This window comes from Mustela erminea, chromosome 1 (assembly GCF_009829155.1).
Source record: "Mustela erminea isolate mMusErm1 chromosome 1, mMusErm1.Pri, whole genome shotgun sequence".
In the NCBI taxonomy this organism is placed as follows: Eukaryota; Metazoa; Chordata; class Mammalia; order Carnivora; family Mustelidae; genus Mustela; species Mustela erminea.
Genome location: NC_045614.1, coordinates 186452682 through 186468571, shown reverse-complemented (window position 1 = coordinate 186468571; position 15890 = coordinate 186452682). Strand labels below are relative to the sequence as shown.

The 15890-nt window shown below is 37.7% G+C and overlaps 1 long non-coding RNA gene across 1 annotated transcript in view; it reads left to right on the top strand.

The window, feature by feature from the left end:
* The window catches only part of LOC116595637, a 90111-nt gene extending 84545 nt beyond the window's left edge, over positions 1 to 5566 (top strand). Inside the window, exons 4-6 of the long non-coding RNA XR_004287786.1 lie at positions 2420 to 2518; positions 4359 to 4418; positions 4911 to 5566. This is a non-coding gene — a long non-coding RNA (uncharacterized LOC116595637). The remainder of the gene's footprint in view (positions 1 to 2419; positions 2519 to 4358; positions 4419 to 4910) is intronic.
* Positions 5567 to 15890: the final 10324 nt, after the last annotated feature.

Sequence of the window (15890 nt, the reverse complement as noted above, 5' to 3'; positions counted from 1 at the left end):
CCAAAGAGACCTACAAAGTACTTGCTTTCTTCTTAGTGACGGGAAGTGTGAAATGAAATAAATTGTTCTTAACTTTGGAAGGCATCCCCTAGCATATTCCAAAGTACATGTGATGGGCCCCCTGACTCTTTGCAGATTTATCTTCCACCTTAAGAGTGCACACAGGTTTAAAATGTCTTTAATAGGGTTGCCTGGGTGGCTCAATAGGTTCAGCTTCTGCCTTCTGCTCAGGTCCTTATCCCAAGGTCCTGGGATCAAGCCCCACCCAGGGCTCCCTGCTTGGCAGGCACTACACTATCTCTGTCCCTGTCTCTCTCAAATACATAGATAAAATCTTTTTTTTTAAAAGTCTTTGATACACTTGCAAATCTTGCTCATCTGATCTGATGGCACGACATAATCAATCGAGTAGAACAATGTAATGTTCTGCAGAATGTCCTTGTGGTCCAAACTACATTATGATAGGATGAGGGAGAGTATCCATACACCCAAGGCAAGACTACAGAGGCACCCTCTTCTCTTCTACATGTAAATAAAAGCCACTTCTAGTCCTCCTTACTCATAAGGATAGAAAATCATTCATTTATTGAACCAAGAGCCACATGCCAAGAGCCACGTTAATCTGCTCCAACTAAGATATCACATGCAGCACAGCAGGTGCAGTGGGGACAAATACTGGCCTGAGTTTACAAGAGCCCACACTGTCATACTTCAGAATCTGCCAGTTCTGGGTAGCGGCCGGACTACTAAATTAAATGAAAGTAGAGTGGGAATCACCGTATCTGCATTTAGTCCTTTAAAAGTGTCACTAATATATTACTATTTTTAATTTACTAGATTAGCTGTGGGCTCGATTTGAAAGACTTCCACTTGACTTCCCTTACTGTGTCAGCCCTAATACTGTAGGCAAAGAAAATGATGCTGGGGTTTTGCCAACCACCACATACGTCCATTTCAATTATGCACTTGGGATTGAGAAAAGGACTGCTGGAGAGATCCATTAACACATTTGAGCCAGGACTCCATTTATTATATGACACTCCTATGTTCCCTTGAATGAAAATTCTAATATAGTTCATAAATAAGAAAAATGACCCATAAGTAATAGTAAGATAAAGGAGTTTCAATGACAAAATGAGTATGAGGTCATTAGTATTCACCAGTAGAGTAACATTGTGTCTTCCGGTAAGAATTTCCGATCAGGTACCATGGTATTTGGGATATCATAGAAATGTTTGATTCTACCAATGAGCTAGTCTACTTTAAAACAAGTAAGTATTTAAATCAGAAACTCTGGCTTATAAATTATTTCTAAATCTGTATTCTATAACTCTTAAGAGAGCTGTTGAAAGGGTTTACTCACAAACATTAAGTTTAAAATTTTACACTCAGTGGATTGTCTGTTAGAGGTGACAGAAAGATGATAATCGGGAGAGCACTAAAGAGCTATTTCAGACTGGGAGAGCCTGAGAGATCAAGAGGCAGAAGAGGGGCCATATGACTCACTGGCCTTACTGATTCCTACTTCATCACTACCCGTTGACGAATACCACCATCGATCTAAATATACCATCACACCTGCATCCAGTCCCCTTGTATTACGTCCATGTTCTTTATTCAGAAAATATGTTTTGAAAAACATATGAATCTGAACTTACGGGTTTTTTTTTTCCTTTTTTTTTTTTTTTGTTAACCTATCTTGTACATCTTGTATGTTACCTGTCTAATAAATGTTTTGCTTTCCAGCAACCCAAACACTGCCTGACACTTGGCAGGCCTTCATTAAATAAAGACCAAATGAATGAGTGCATAGAGCACAGCGGTGAACAAACCTCAGTCCTGGGTTTCATGGAACAACACGTTAGTGTGAAAGACGATGATGTCACCAGACAATCACAAAGTAAAAACCACCAGGCAAATGCACTATCACTGGAGCAAGTATAAGGAGCTCCAATGACCTGGAGCCCCAAAAGTAGGCTCTCCAAAGACAATATCATCTGGTCAAGGACCTAGAAAATGAGTAGGAGTTAAAAGAGCTTATGTCTGGAGTGTGACTGAGTCATGCACAGGCAGAAAAGAGCATCCCAGGCAAAGCATTATAACTGACACAAAGGCCTGGAGTCAGGGGAGTGTTAGGGATGCAGCCTTGGTTGGTGCTTCCCTTCATGTATTTGTTGTTTTTTGTTTTTTTTTTGGTATTTTGTCAGCCTCGGCTTCCAATGCTTCAGGAAGCTAAAAAGCAACAGATACTGAAAATAATAAACGTGATTTACTTATATTTGGTATTTAGGCATTTATAATAGACACTTTTATCTTCACGAAAGCAAATGATATAATTCTCATGGACAGAGTTTTGATTCTGTATGGTACGATATGACATTTCTTCATGTCTTCCTCTAATGTTTATAATGATAAATAGGTTGTCATCCTAACTCATCAGAGCAACATTTCATGGAACCACATGAAGACTAATGCTATGATAATGTGTCTATTACATGCTACCTTGAGGGGAAAATCCGTAAGTAGTACTCTCATGCTCTAAAGATATTTCATATTACAAAATGGCAGAGGCCGAACACTGAAACCTTTACCAGTTTCTAGGCAGGTTGAATTGTTTCATGATGTGGGTGTATTTCTACAACCTATGAGATTAAGAATAACATAAGTATTTCGACTATATTCACTACTCTTTGAACAAATGAAAATGTAGCATGTTATTTTATACTTATAAATTAATATCTAACATTTTTCTTGATGAATGTATATATATTTGTCTATACATGGTCAATACATGTATTAACTATGCTAACACAATAATATGTAGCTGTATCATTACAAATATTAATAAATACTAATTCTGGAAAATTTCGAGATACTTTGTTAGAGATTTATCTCTCTACTTGTACTGATTTTAAGAGAAAGTGCAAGAAAAAAATCAAGATTTGGCTATAAAGCCTTTTCAGTATTCTGAAGTTCTTATTTTCACATACCGAACATGAGAGCACCAGCCCACAGAGGAAAACTCCGTACTCCTATTATTACTTGGTCTGAGTCTTTAGCAACTTTATGGGCAAAATATTTTTAAGGTTAAAAAAATATAGAAAGAGTATAATGTCCTTTAAATGTTCTTTTATGTTGGTGTTTGGATCCTAAAAGGCAGGGAAAAAATACTGCAACAGTGGTGATATGAACAGCCTTGAACAATGTTGTTTCATATGCAATGACGATGCATAACAGAAGAAGCCAAAATGAGTCAGACGACAGTATATCAAGCCCATTTTCCTCATTTTGATTCAGAGGTTTTTTGCTAAAAATCACAAGCCAGTCTTAGTGGCAAGCTTCAGAAAACTTGCACAGCTCTGATAAGAAAGGACATCGCTCATAAATATTCATTAAAAATTACCTTTTCTGGATCATGAATTTTTCAAGCAGACACTGATTTGACCTCTACAAGGAACAAAATCCAGCCTATAGTGGAGTGTCTCCTATTTCTGACAAAAAAAGGTGAAAAATTGGTTTTCCCAGCTAAGCAGCTACTTTGTACACCGCGTGAGGTCTGAGGTCAGTTACCTCTGCGCTCCACACACTTGAGCATTAATATTCATTCGAATTACAATCTTTACATTCTAAAGTCCTGCTCATACTTTTCTGAAACTGATTGTGTGGCAGGCCAGGGTTTGCATTTTAACTAATTTTTAAAGTAACTTCATCTAACTTCTCTGTTGCTAAAAAATGTATGAATTCAGTAATTTTCTTTAGAAAAAAGTCACATCTGCCTGTTTTGAATTTATATGCCCTCTCACTGAGGATAAAAGCCACGTTTTTCCTGGTAATTATCTGCAGAGTGGGTGAATGGATAGAAACGTCTACATTTATGTCTATCAGAGAGCTATTGTTGGCATTTCATCTTCATATAGCTCCTCATAGTTCATACATACAAAAGGAGCTTTGCATTATTTGGGGGCATGTTTTTTGCTTGCATTGTTATTCCTAAAATATCTCAGTGGGGTAGTCAGCATTACCACCCGCATTGTTTAAATAGACTAACTGATAAGTAGAATATGAATTTTGACAGCAAATCGTGTGCAAACTTAGCAACTAAACAGGAATATCTTTCCAGAACTTTATCCCAGGTTCTTGTTTTAGGTTAAACCCTAGAATTATTGTACCTAACGTCTAAGATTCATATTTGGGTAACTTCAGAGAGTAACCAAAAGTGACCAAAGAAACACTTTAACCACATATAGTTCAAGTTATGGTGGGGTAGTTTTGATTTTTTTTTTCCTCATGCAGTTAAACAGCAGTAATAGTCTTCTTATTACAGCAGGATTCTAATCTCCGCTCCTTCCTTTCTCTAGATTTATGATCCTGGACATATTTGAACCTTTCTATGCCTTGCTGTCCATGTGAAAATGAAGGTAACTCCTTTAGAGGATTTACAAGGCTCCTCAGTTTATTCTTGCCACTCCAAAGAGTTACTTTTTAAGTACAGAATTAACTTGATTTAAATACGATGTAACTTAGCACAAAGATGGTAATGGAACTTTTACTGGGATGTAATCTCCAAAAGGAATGGAAATGTGCCAAATTGAAAATTTCTACCCCGCCCTCCTCCATTCAAAAAAAAAAAAAAGTAAAAGAAAAAAGAGAAGAAAGAAGAAGAAAAAAGAAAAGTCTTAGAGAAGCAGCACAGGAGAATAGGGAGTACTGCAAAAAGTTACAGTCTCTGCTTCTTCTGGTTTTATTCAGTTTTTATTCCTAATGCAGCCCATATTGCCTCTCAGTAAGTGCTCATCTGATTAGCATAGGACAATTCTTTGAGGGTGGAACCTGCATATTATTTCAACAGCCTTGGTAATTCAATAAGTCACATGCTGATGTTGCATCTTTTTGACCTTTATCTCCCAAAGTCTTCTATATAGTTGCTCCTGGATATAAGGATTGTCAGCCTGTCCTCCTTAAATCTGTTGGCTCCTGGCCCTAACTCCATTCTTGCATGACAGAGTGTGGAACAAGGAGCAGAAGTTCTGCAGGGGAGGCTGAGGACCACCCAGACCTTATTCACTCGTCCTTCCCCTTCCACCCCCAGGATGTCCATACCCTACAGCTGCCAGCTTTAATAAAGGACAATGCACAACATCCAATCACATTTGAATGTCAGATAAACAATGAATAATTTTATAGCACAAGTGCTATAGCACAAATATTTGTGACATATCTATAATAAAATTATTTGGTTTTTTAGATGAAATTCAAATTTAACTGGATGTCCCGTATTTTATCTGACACCCCTCTCATGCAGCCCAAATTCATTCAAAGAATCTGTTGCAAGAAGAAAACAATTGCTTTTAACCTCTTTCCCATTATCTTCCTCACTCACACAGAATGGCAGAAGTCCCCAGTGTAGTTTTTACTTCGTTTTTATACTTCCATATTATGCCATCAATGTAAATCACCAGATAAATCTGCCATGCTTTTATTTCTACTGTGGAGTCACATGTGACTAGAGTTGTTAGGATCTATATCCACAAACTATGGCGGAATTCTTTAACAGTCAAAAATACCCTTAAAGATTTATTAGAATGTCACAGTTAGAAGCTCTTACACAGTCTCTCAGCAAATCCATTATGGTCTGTTTTTCTTGCCGCATTAAAGGACAATGCTATTATGCTATTGTTGAGCATGAAATGAAGTAGAAGGCTTGAGGTTGGAGCCATGTTGCATGAGAAACAGATCATAGCCCCTGGCTCCTGATGGTCATCAAAATTGTTTTTTATTTAATTACCATAACAGACTTAACTTGTTGCCAAAAGCATCACTTTACTTTGTATCATATTCCTAGGAAAAGGCATTTACAGAAAGAAAGGAAAGAAGGAAAGAGAGAGGAATGAACAAAGAAGAGGAGAGAGAGAGGGAGGAAAGAAAAACAAGCTTTCAGAACTCTAGTATTCAGAAATATCATTACTTTCCAAATAGTATTCAATAAAGATGATGAATACCTACTGATGATATAAATGTTAATTTATATAGAAATGTCTTGAAATTAAAAACAGATCACCAAAATACACATTATTTGTTTAATGTGTACTGACAAAGTATTTTATTTTATTTTTTTATAATTTTTAAAAAAATTTTTAGTAAACATATAATGTTTTATTAACCCCACAGGTACAGGTCTGTGAATCACCAGGTTTACACACGTCACAGCACTCACAATAGCACATACCCTCCCCAATGTCCATAACCCCACCCCCCTCTCCCTACCCCCCTACCCGCCCCCCGCAACCCTCAGTTTCTTTTGTGAGATTAAGAGTCTCTTATGGTTCTGACATAAAGTATTTTAAATACAAAAGGACAAAAATGTAGTGTACAAAATTTGGATGAATAAATGTTATACCACGGTATGTCTAAAAATCATTCTACTATATTGTTTCTAGTACAAGTTATTCTTTTCAATAAAGAAGCATGTTTGTTGTTAAGAATGTTTAAACTTTTCCTCTACCAGGCAAACAGAACAGACCACGAAAATCCAAACATGTATTCATTCACTTTTGTAGCGTGAGAGCAGATGGTAGGAAATGACTGCCCCCCACCCGCCCTGCCCTACAGTGGGCTCTCAGCACAGGGGTATTTGGCTACATCACTCTGCAAGCACCATAATAGCTATATTTTCTCAGATGCTACAAGTGCATTTTTAATATTAAAAACAATATTTTACCATGTTAAACTTCTATTAACTTTGTGTTTTCACATGACACTTAAATTAGCTTCTGACAGATACAACTCCATATACATAGAATAATGGATTGAGCCGATGTGCTTGGTATGAGAGGTGCAGTCAGAAGAGGAGACGTATTATGTTCTACATTTGATTGTTTATGCACGACAATACATTTAAGCTGAGTTTCAGCAAGCCAGTTGCCAGAGATTCAAAGCCTGGCAAATAGCACATTCTCTTCACAAAATAAAAATGTACAGGCATCCACACCAGCTTACAAGTTATTCTTTATGAACAAGAGAATTGCTTTTTGCCCATTTCAGACAGAACCCTAAATGTGCCCAGCACAGCAAGAGAGAGCATAGGAAGCAAAGAGAGCTTAATATTCCAGCCCAGCTCACTGGAAACAACCACCACGGGGAAAAAAAAAAAAAAAAAAAAAACCTAAAATGACAGAGCAATGTTCTGTAGAGCAACATGATTTGTCTGCTTTAAATGGAGAATAATGGTTTTAAGTTCAGAGCAGAACTAAAGGGCTCAATTACTATTCATGGATTCTGAATTGTTCTACTTTGGAAACTCCTTTAGCATGAAATGTTCATCAAAATCAATGTATGAAACTATAGCAAAAAACAAAAACAAAACCAGAAAAACACCTAGTTTCCAGTATGAATAAAGGACTTCCCCAATTTAGACCACTGGGGGGGGGGGGGGGGAATGTGTCGCCAATATATACAAATCCTCCTTAGGCAGTAGGACTAAACATTTTCAAATAATAACTTTCAGGTGGATATTGAGAGGTAGAGAAATATATAAATATGATAATAATACATATCTCTGTTTTTAGTCTTATAAGTAATGCTAATAAAATAGTGTGCTGTTGCTTCTTGCTTGGCCTTTCAGGTAAATCATGTATAAAATAGTGTGTTAACCTTCATACAGAAAACTGTACTACTGAGCCATCATCAATTTTTTTTTTTTTTTTTGAATCTTTAAAAACTAACAGCCACCTAAAATATGTGGGCATACCTGGTGAAATGGGAGAATAGTTTTTTTCTTATTCTTATTTTAAATAAATTGCATAAAAATAATTAAAACAGATGAACATACTTTTTACTAAAGAATTGTTGCCATTGGAATTGAGAAGATTTGCTGAGAATAATATTGTAATGCCAAGTTGACAAATATATCACTTCTTTAATTGTGCTTATATCCAAAAACAAGGATCCTGCTAAGTAGCTTTCACATTATAGAACTATAGAGCTATAAAGGAAGTACTCAGTAGTAGAAGAGTTGATAACTCTTTGGTAATCAGAGCAGATTCACTTATGTTTATTTTGTTTAGCTTTCCATTTATTCCCTCCAATATTATTATGGTCTCCCAAAATGATGAAAAAAATGGATGACCAGCTTCCCTAATCCTATGCTTAGAATAAACAAAGAAACCACGCTTATTAATGTATGGAGTATCCATTTTGATTCTGTTTCCTCCCCATATATTTTCTCATGAGCATGGTTTTATCGGCAAAACACTGGTAATAAACGAAGGTAAAAATGTATTCTTACGTACTGACTTGTGGAGGAAAACATTTGCTTTTATAATGACATTGGCAAAGTTTCATGTGGACTATTATGGATTGTAATTGCATTTCATTTGCCATATTAAAAAATGTCAAATCCTAAAACCAAGCAAAGTGGTATCTGCATTTTTTTTGTCATTATGTAGGAGAACGGTAAAGTCCTGAAGGCAATTTGAAAACCTTAGTTAACCAGCTCCTTCTGTTTGCATATTCAATCCCTCAATGTAACATATGCATAATTTTATCATCATTGTGTGCCATCTGGAGTATACTGATTGAACTGCAGTTTGAAAATGAGGGTTAAAAGATAATTTGGTTGCATACATTTAGAACTGAAATGTCTCTCATGGAGCAGAACAGAGTTATTTAAAAACAGAACTATGACTAAAAGATGAAAATACATTCTATAAGCTCAAGAAAACCAAGGAAGGCAATTAAGTATTCATGCTTTTTCACTTCAAGGCTCTTTAAAATTTTAATAACAATGGTATTTTAAGGGAATTGTGGGGGATGGGGGGACAACAACATGTGTACCTACCTCTTAATGCAATAATTACAAATAATCTTCCAAGCTACTTTATACTTTTCTTTAATTATCAGTAAACAATATCAGCTAGGGCATGGGTATGTAACCAATTTATTTTTTAACTGTAACATCACAATGTTAGGTTGGGTTGCAAACTAGCAGGAGCTCATCAAATTTGAGCATCCTAGCTGAGAGCAATTGTTATGGAAGCACATGAGAGCCATACTGAAGCCTGGCAATAGTTCTAATCCAGAATTTTTGCTTTCAGTTATCACAGTGTGATGTCAAGTGAAACACTTTATAAAACCAGTTTTAAAGTGGAATTACCTTGTTTGTATTTGGGAGTACAATAATTTATCATAGACTCTCTCATCCAAAACTTTTTCACATTTTCCCCCTTTTTGAATTTTTTGAATTCTCATCTTTTTTTTCACCTTTTCTAATACCACTGAACTGCTGAGCCACCTGATTGAGATAGGTCTACCAAATTATACTGTCACAAGTGTACCATTAAGAAGGGAATTATGTGACCTAGACTTGCTAAAAATTAATAATTTTCAAAAAGGCTTTGGGTGGTATAAGCCTTTCAGATTTATTAGATTTCATATACAAACATGTTATTCTTTCTGATCTGTGGAAGAGAACTTTAAAAAAAGAAAACCTCTCCCAAATTATGGATTTCCAAATTTATGTAAGGAAGAACAACCCTATTCTTAAATGGCCACCTCCTCAGGTACCGCTTTCCTACTCCAAGAAAGACCTTGCTCCTTCAGAGCTGGAAACTTCTTCCTCTCTTCATTTCCCCCTATGTGTAGTTGTCCAGCAAATTCTGAAACTATTAGAAATCATCTTCTGAGGTCACAGGACAGATATGAAGGCATGAGCACAAATACCTGGGGATAAAGAACCAGAGCGTACCTACCCGACCACCACGGCAGGCCTGGCCCCTGAATGAAGCAACTCACGAATGAACTTCCCCTTTTTTATCCAGGAGAGGAGAGAGGAACAAGCATCAAATCTATTACTATCCCATCACAGAACATGACATTCTAATTCAGTCAGTAGGGACTCACAATAAACTCCAAATCACATTGAGTGCCTCCCTGGTATGACAATTGATTACATCTCTTAACCTTTCTGCATCTGCAGTACCATCTGGAGCAGTTAGTGCTTACATTTTTGCACACAAAGAACAGGTAACAGCCTACAGACCCACATACAGACTCAATCCTTCCACTATAAGGCTATAACAGCAATAAAAAGGAAAAAGAGAAAATAGCCAGAATCACCTTGATTTCACAAAAGATGACATTCCAAAGGAAAGGAAAACAAAATCCAATAACTAATATTTTGTAGAATAACTATGATAAGACTATCAATTGAAAAAGTTAATTCCTTCACCCTTGGGAAATCTGTCTACACACAGAAGACAAAGAAAGAAAGTCTATTATAAGGAACTATTATATGATATTTCATACATACATGATATTTCATACATACTATTTCATTAAATTCTAAGTAGCAAGTACTACCGTCCCATATTAGTATAAAACTAAGACTCTTAAATGTTAGTAACTTGAGCAAGATTACACAGACATTTAATTTGGGAGCTAGGATTCAAACTCAGTTCTACTCCCAAAGCCATGGTTCTTTATATTATGTCATTAAATTTAATCCAGATAGAGATATATTAATCCTTTTGACAAATATCTTTTAAATATCATATTATGGGTTAGGGACCTCTGCTAAGTTGCTAAACAAAGTAGCAGATACCTCCACTATGTAGAATTGTGCTAAGTAAAGAACAAATTCTGGTCAAAGCAAGAGTTCAGAACAGGATTTCTCATTTGGAGCCAGATTACAGTTTCTGCGGGGTCTCTCCTGTGCATTGTAGGATATTTAGCAGGGTCCCTGCATCTACTCACTGCATACCAAAAGCACCCATTCCCCCAGTTAATAAAAACGTTTCCATACATGGGAGATGACATCTCTTGCAGGCAACTTCTCCCCTCTCTACACCACTGAGAACCACTGGTTTAGAATAAGGCGGGTGGACAAATTTTTGTAAAACCTGTTAAGATTGTAAACTCTTACGGAACAAGAACTTTCCTAATACAATTCTGCAGCTGTTAATTCTGTAGCCCCCCCCTCAACAATAAAACCTTCAGAAATTTTTTATCATTACATGAATAAATGAATGAATGAATAAAAAATAACAGGACTTGCCAAGCAACTATTTCTGTAGCAGTCGAAAAGTAACACTTGTGTAAGCACTAGTTAACTAAAAATAAGTAGGAAAGACCAGTTTGTTTTCCTCTTTTAGATTTTCTGCACTAGTTCCCAGACAGAAGAAAAACAGAGAGTATATGAGAAAGAGTGTTACCCAAATCAGCACACACTTCTGCCATCACTGTACTGAGGTGTCTCCTCTTCACTTGTCTCATCTAAGCTCTAGGTCTCCAGGCAGCTGTGCCTTCCTATGCCACTGGCTACCAAATGTAGCAGAAATTCACAAATAATTGCTTTTTCCATAAAACAGAGGGGTTCTAACTTTAGTCTTTGATAACATCATTCTTATACTCTTGCATTTCTAAGCCCCCTTTAAAAAAAAAAAAAAAAGATTTTAAGGGTGCCTGGGTGGCTCAGTCAGTTAAGCATCTGCCTTCGGCTCAGGTCATGACCCCTGGGTCCTGGGATCAAGTCCCACATTGGGCTCCCTATTCAGTGGGGAGTCTGCTTTTCCCTCTCCTTCTGCCTCTCCTGCCTGCTTATGCTCTTTCAAATAAATAAATAAGATCTTTTAAAGTAAAAAATTAAAAAAATATATTTTATTTATTTATTTGTCAGAGGGAGAGAGAGAGTATGTGTGTACAAGCAGGGGGAGTAGCAGGTAGAGAGAAAAGCAGGCTCCTGGCTAAGCCAGGATCCTGATTCAGGACTCGATCCCAAGATCCTAGGATCATGACCTGAGTCAAAGGGAGATGCTTAACTGACTGAGCCACCCAGCCATCCCTCCAAGCACCTCAAATGAAAGAAAAAGAAAATTTACGGCCACATATGGGGAAAACTCAGAATCCACAATCTGTGTGAAAGCCCTTTGTTAGCGACTGTTAGTGCTACCCTGACCCGCACTTAACTGATGTAGCAATTCCAAATATCACTGTGTTTGGGCATGCGATTTTATAGTGACTTCCATTTCCTCTCTAAATTTACTCATAAATAAATTTTTAATAAGGAAAGAGGCAAGGATGGATGGAGAAAAATGAAGAGTGCAATATGTCTGCATTGCACATGAGTGAGAATGAGGCAAGAAACTATTTTCTGAATACTGATCTAATAATGATGCAGATGACAAAATCCAGAGACAAATCAAGTATAGGGCAACAATCACAACCACATTAACTATGTAGAAAAACAGGCACTTTGTATGTGCTATAAATATTAGCACTCTGATTTACAGTAAAAACAGGCACTGCAGAGTTTTTACGCTGTCAGAAATTCCACATCATATTATTTAATTCATTCAGCAACTTTCAATGACAAGGAAAGTGAGGGCTAGAATGTTTACCAACAAGGACCCTTCCCTCAGAGAACATGTGATCTTTCTGAGCACAGGAAACCTGTGGGGCTTCCTCTCTTAACTTCTTTCATTTCCTGGATCTCAAAATCAGCTTTCAGGCGCCAGGGTCTCTGGAACAGCCTATTAGTGAGACACACCAGACACTAAACTTCTGTACTAAATAGGAGAATTGTTTAGGAATGTCCAACCATGTCCTAAGATCAGGGTCCTCATGGTAGATGGCTACAGAGGCCTTGTCAAATTGAAGCAGGATCAAATCATGCCCATGCTAACAGTAATGAATCACATGGGATGCCCAGGTGGCTCAGTTGGTTAGGCATCTGCCTTTGGCTCAGATCATGATCCCAGGGTACTGGGCTAAAGTCCGGCATGGGGCTCTCTGCTCAGCAAGGAGTCTGCTTCTTCTCCTTCCGCCCCTGTTCATGCTCTCTCTCTCTTCTCTCTCTCAACTAAATAAATACGACCTTAAAAAAAAAAAAAAAAAAGGAAAAAAGAAAAGAAATATCACACTCTCCCAAACAGGAGCCCTCTGAGAAGGTTCTGTGGCAATTTGAAGAGGATGAGAACACTCCGAGGGCTACTGCCCACATACGTGTTGGTTACCCATTGCAACCAGACTTGTTCAGTCTCCTAAGTTGATGGTAGAAGACTATATAAACTTTATATTCAAACCATTTCCCACTTGTCAAGCATATTTCTGAGTCACTTACTCATTTGTCATCTTTATTCATAGCAAGATGTCCGTTTGTGACAATTCATTGCTTTTCAGTGTGAAAAGAGAACACCACTGCTTAAATATGGGGAAAGTTCCATTTTCAACAGTTGAAGTAAACGGCAGCATTTTTAAACTCATCAGTAAAAGAAAAGCAGGCTTGAAAATCCTCACTTTCCTCCTGGTTCTATAAAGTACATTACCTAAAGATTATGAATTCTGAAGATTATAGAAACCATGAGCCTTTATCAGAGGACACCAAAAAAAAAAAAAAAAATAGATCATCCCTTTCAAAAATTGTATTTAGAAGCTTCCACAAATCACCAATGAATTACAGTCATTTATGAAATCCCATGTCACAGTGTCTGGTTAACAGGCCAGGACAGGGCCCCAAGTACAATCAACTATTCCAAGGACACAGCACCTGTGTGCAGGGGTGAGTGACTGCTTTGTCCTTCCTTAGCCCCCATTCTTGTAATTGCATTGCTGGCTGGCATAGGAAAGAATCAGGCTCATTTGGCCCTTGTCTGTTCTTGTCAGAGAAAGGGCTCCCTTTCAAACAAGTGACAAGTTTGGTGGGAATCTAGTCTGGGCAGCACAATTATATTACCGTTGCAAGTACATAGCTTCTAACAAAGGAAGCAGAATATGATTTCCTAGGCAAAATGCTGTGATCTTTGTTTTTATTCTAGGGGAAAAGCCCATATAAACAAAAAGGAAATGGTAGAGGTTAAATGAAATGTGGGAGCAAAACGTAATATGTGCTTGATATAGACAGGCAAGACTTGCCATTGGCTGAGACACTGAATGGGCCTCAGAGAAGATTCTTTCTACTACTTCTTAGAGGGTTAGAACTATTTCCAGAATCATCTTTGTTTTTTTTCCTTCCACCAAATACCTTCTTTTTTGAAAGCATAGTGTAGAAGAGAGAAAAGAAAATCCAAGGAGGAAAGAAAATAAGAAAAAAACATTCTAGCTCTTCCTCTTTGGCTTACTTGATGACTGGAGACTGGATAATGCAGAGATACAGATTTTAAGATGATTGCTCTTTTTTTCCTCTCATTAAGACTCTAGTTTTTAGTCCTCTTCTTTTGTTCCTTTTTTTCTTCCTTAATGCTCAGCAATTTCTCTTCTTACACACGTTATTTCCTAGGCAATTTATCCACATCCAAAAATTTAACCAATATCTGTCTACACCGGAAGTCTACACATTTTTTATGAAAAGTCCCAGAAAGGAAGTATTTCTAGCTGCACCAACCATACAGTCTCTGTCACAACAAAGCTATCTGCATTCAATTCTTCTGTGTAGAGTGAAAGCTGCCACTGATAATATGTAACCAAATGAGTATGGCTATGTTCCAGTAAAATTGTATTTATAAACCCTTGGTAGCAAGGATTTGGTCAGAAGGCCAAAGTTTGTCAATACCTGATCTATACTAAAACATTTATCTGTATTCTAGAAACTTCTCTTCACTTTCCTTCTACCTGACTGCTACAGTCTGAATATTTGTGCCCCCCACCCCAAATCCATAGGTTAAAAACCAATCTTGGAAAGGGGATTAGGTCCTGAGAGCAGAGCCCTCATGAATGAGATTAGTGCTCTTATTAAAAGAGGCCCCAGGGAGCTCCCTTGCCCCTTCCAGCAAGTGAGGATAAAACGATAAGTCTGCAGCCCAGAAGAGGGCCATCCCCTGACCATGCTGGCAGCCTGACCTCAGACTTCCATCTCTAGAACTGTGAGAAAAAGTTTCTGTTGTTTAAAAGCACCACTTACTCTGTGATATGTGGCTATAGATCCTAAACAGACTAAGACACTAACAACCTTCTTCTCTCCCCGATGTTTCCCTGCACCTTCAAGCCTCTTTCACTACTTCCCCCTTCAAGTCCTCCTTCCATGTCCCCTATTTCAGGGTCCAGCAACACTGTTATTTCCATCTCCCATCCCAGGGACTTAGAAATTATTATTGACTAACCTCTTTTGGTTTTTTTTCCTCATCCCACTTTAGACGGTTTTGTCAAATTTGCCACCTAAATATATCCTGAACTTCCTCCCACAGAAGCACACTTGTAGCTTTAAACTAGTAAAACATTACCTTTCCTTTCAGGTTTGCCTTCCTTCAACCTCAGACAAGTGTGCTCTTTGTAAAGTGTTAAATATGATCACACTCTCCCCTGCGCAATGTTTCAAAGGTCCCCAAGCCTGAAACATCAATTCTAAAGCAGGTTACAGAGCCTCAACTCAGACCTCATTAATTAGAAGCTCCAGTGATGATAATTAATCATTTCAAGTAATAATTCTTCAGCAAGACTGACACTGATGAGCCTACCACTAACCTACCTTTATACTAAATCCACATGCTATGAATGTCCCCCAGATCTCCACAATGTAGTCCTGGACCACATCTTAAACTCGATCTGCCTCTGCAATCCCTCGGGCCCTTGCAAATGTTGTTGGTAATAGACACATACTCCACCGAATCTCTTTACTTTTGCGGGGAGACACACTGGCTCCAACTGTTCTTCCAGTCCCACAGCCAGCACCTGGAGCCATTTGTCAGAGAAATGCTCTCAGGTGACCGGGACTGTTTTGTCTACGCATATAAGCACATGAGAATTAAGTCCCCTCAGGAGTAGCCCTTGATCAGTAATTGCAGGAGGAAGGAGATATATATTTATTTATTTATATATTTATATATATTTACCAGCTCCACATCTCCTGATCCGGATGGCCCTTAAAATGAGACCTATGCTATGTTCAAAGCTACCACATGGGA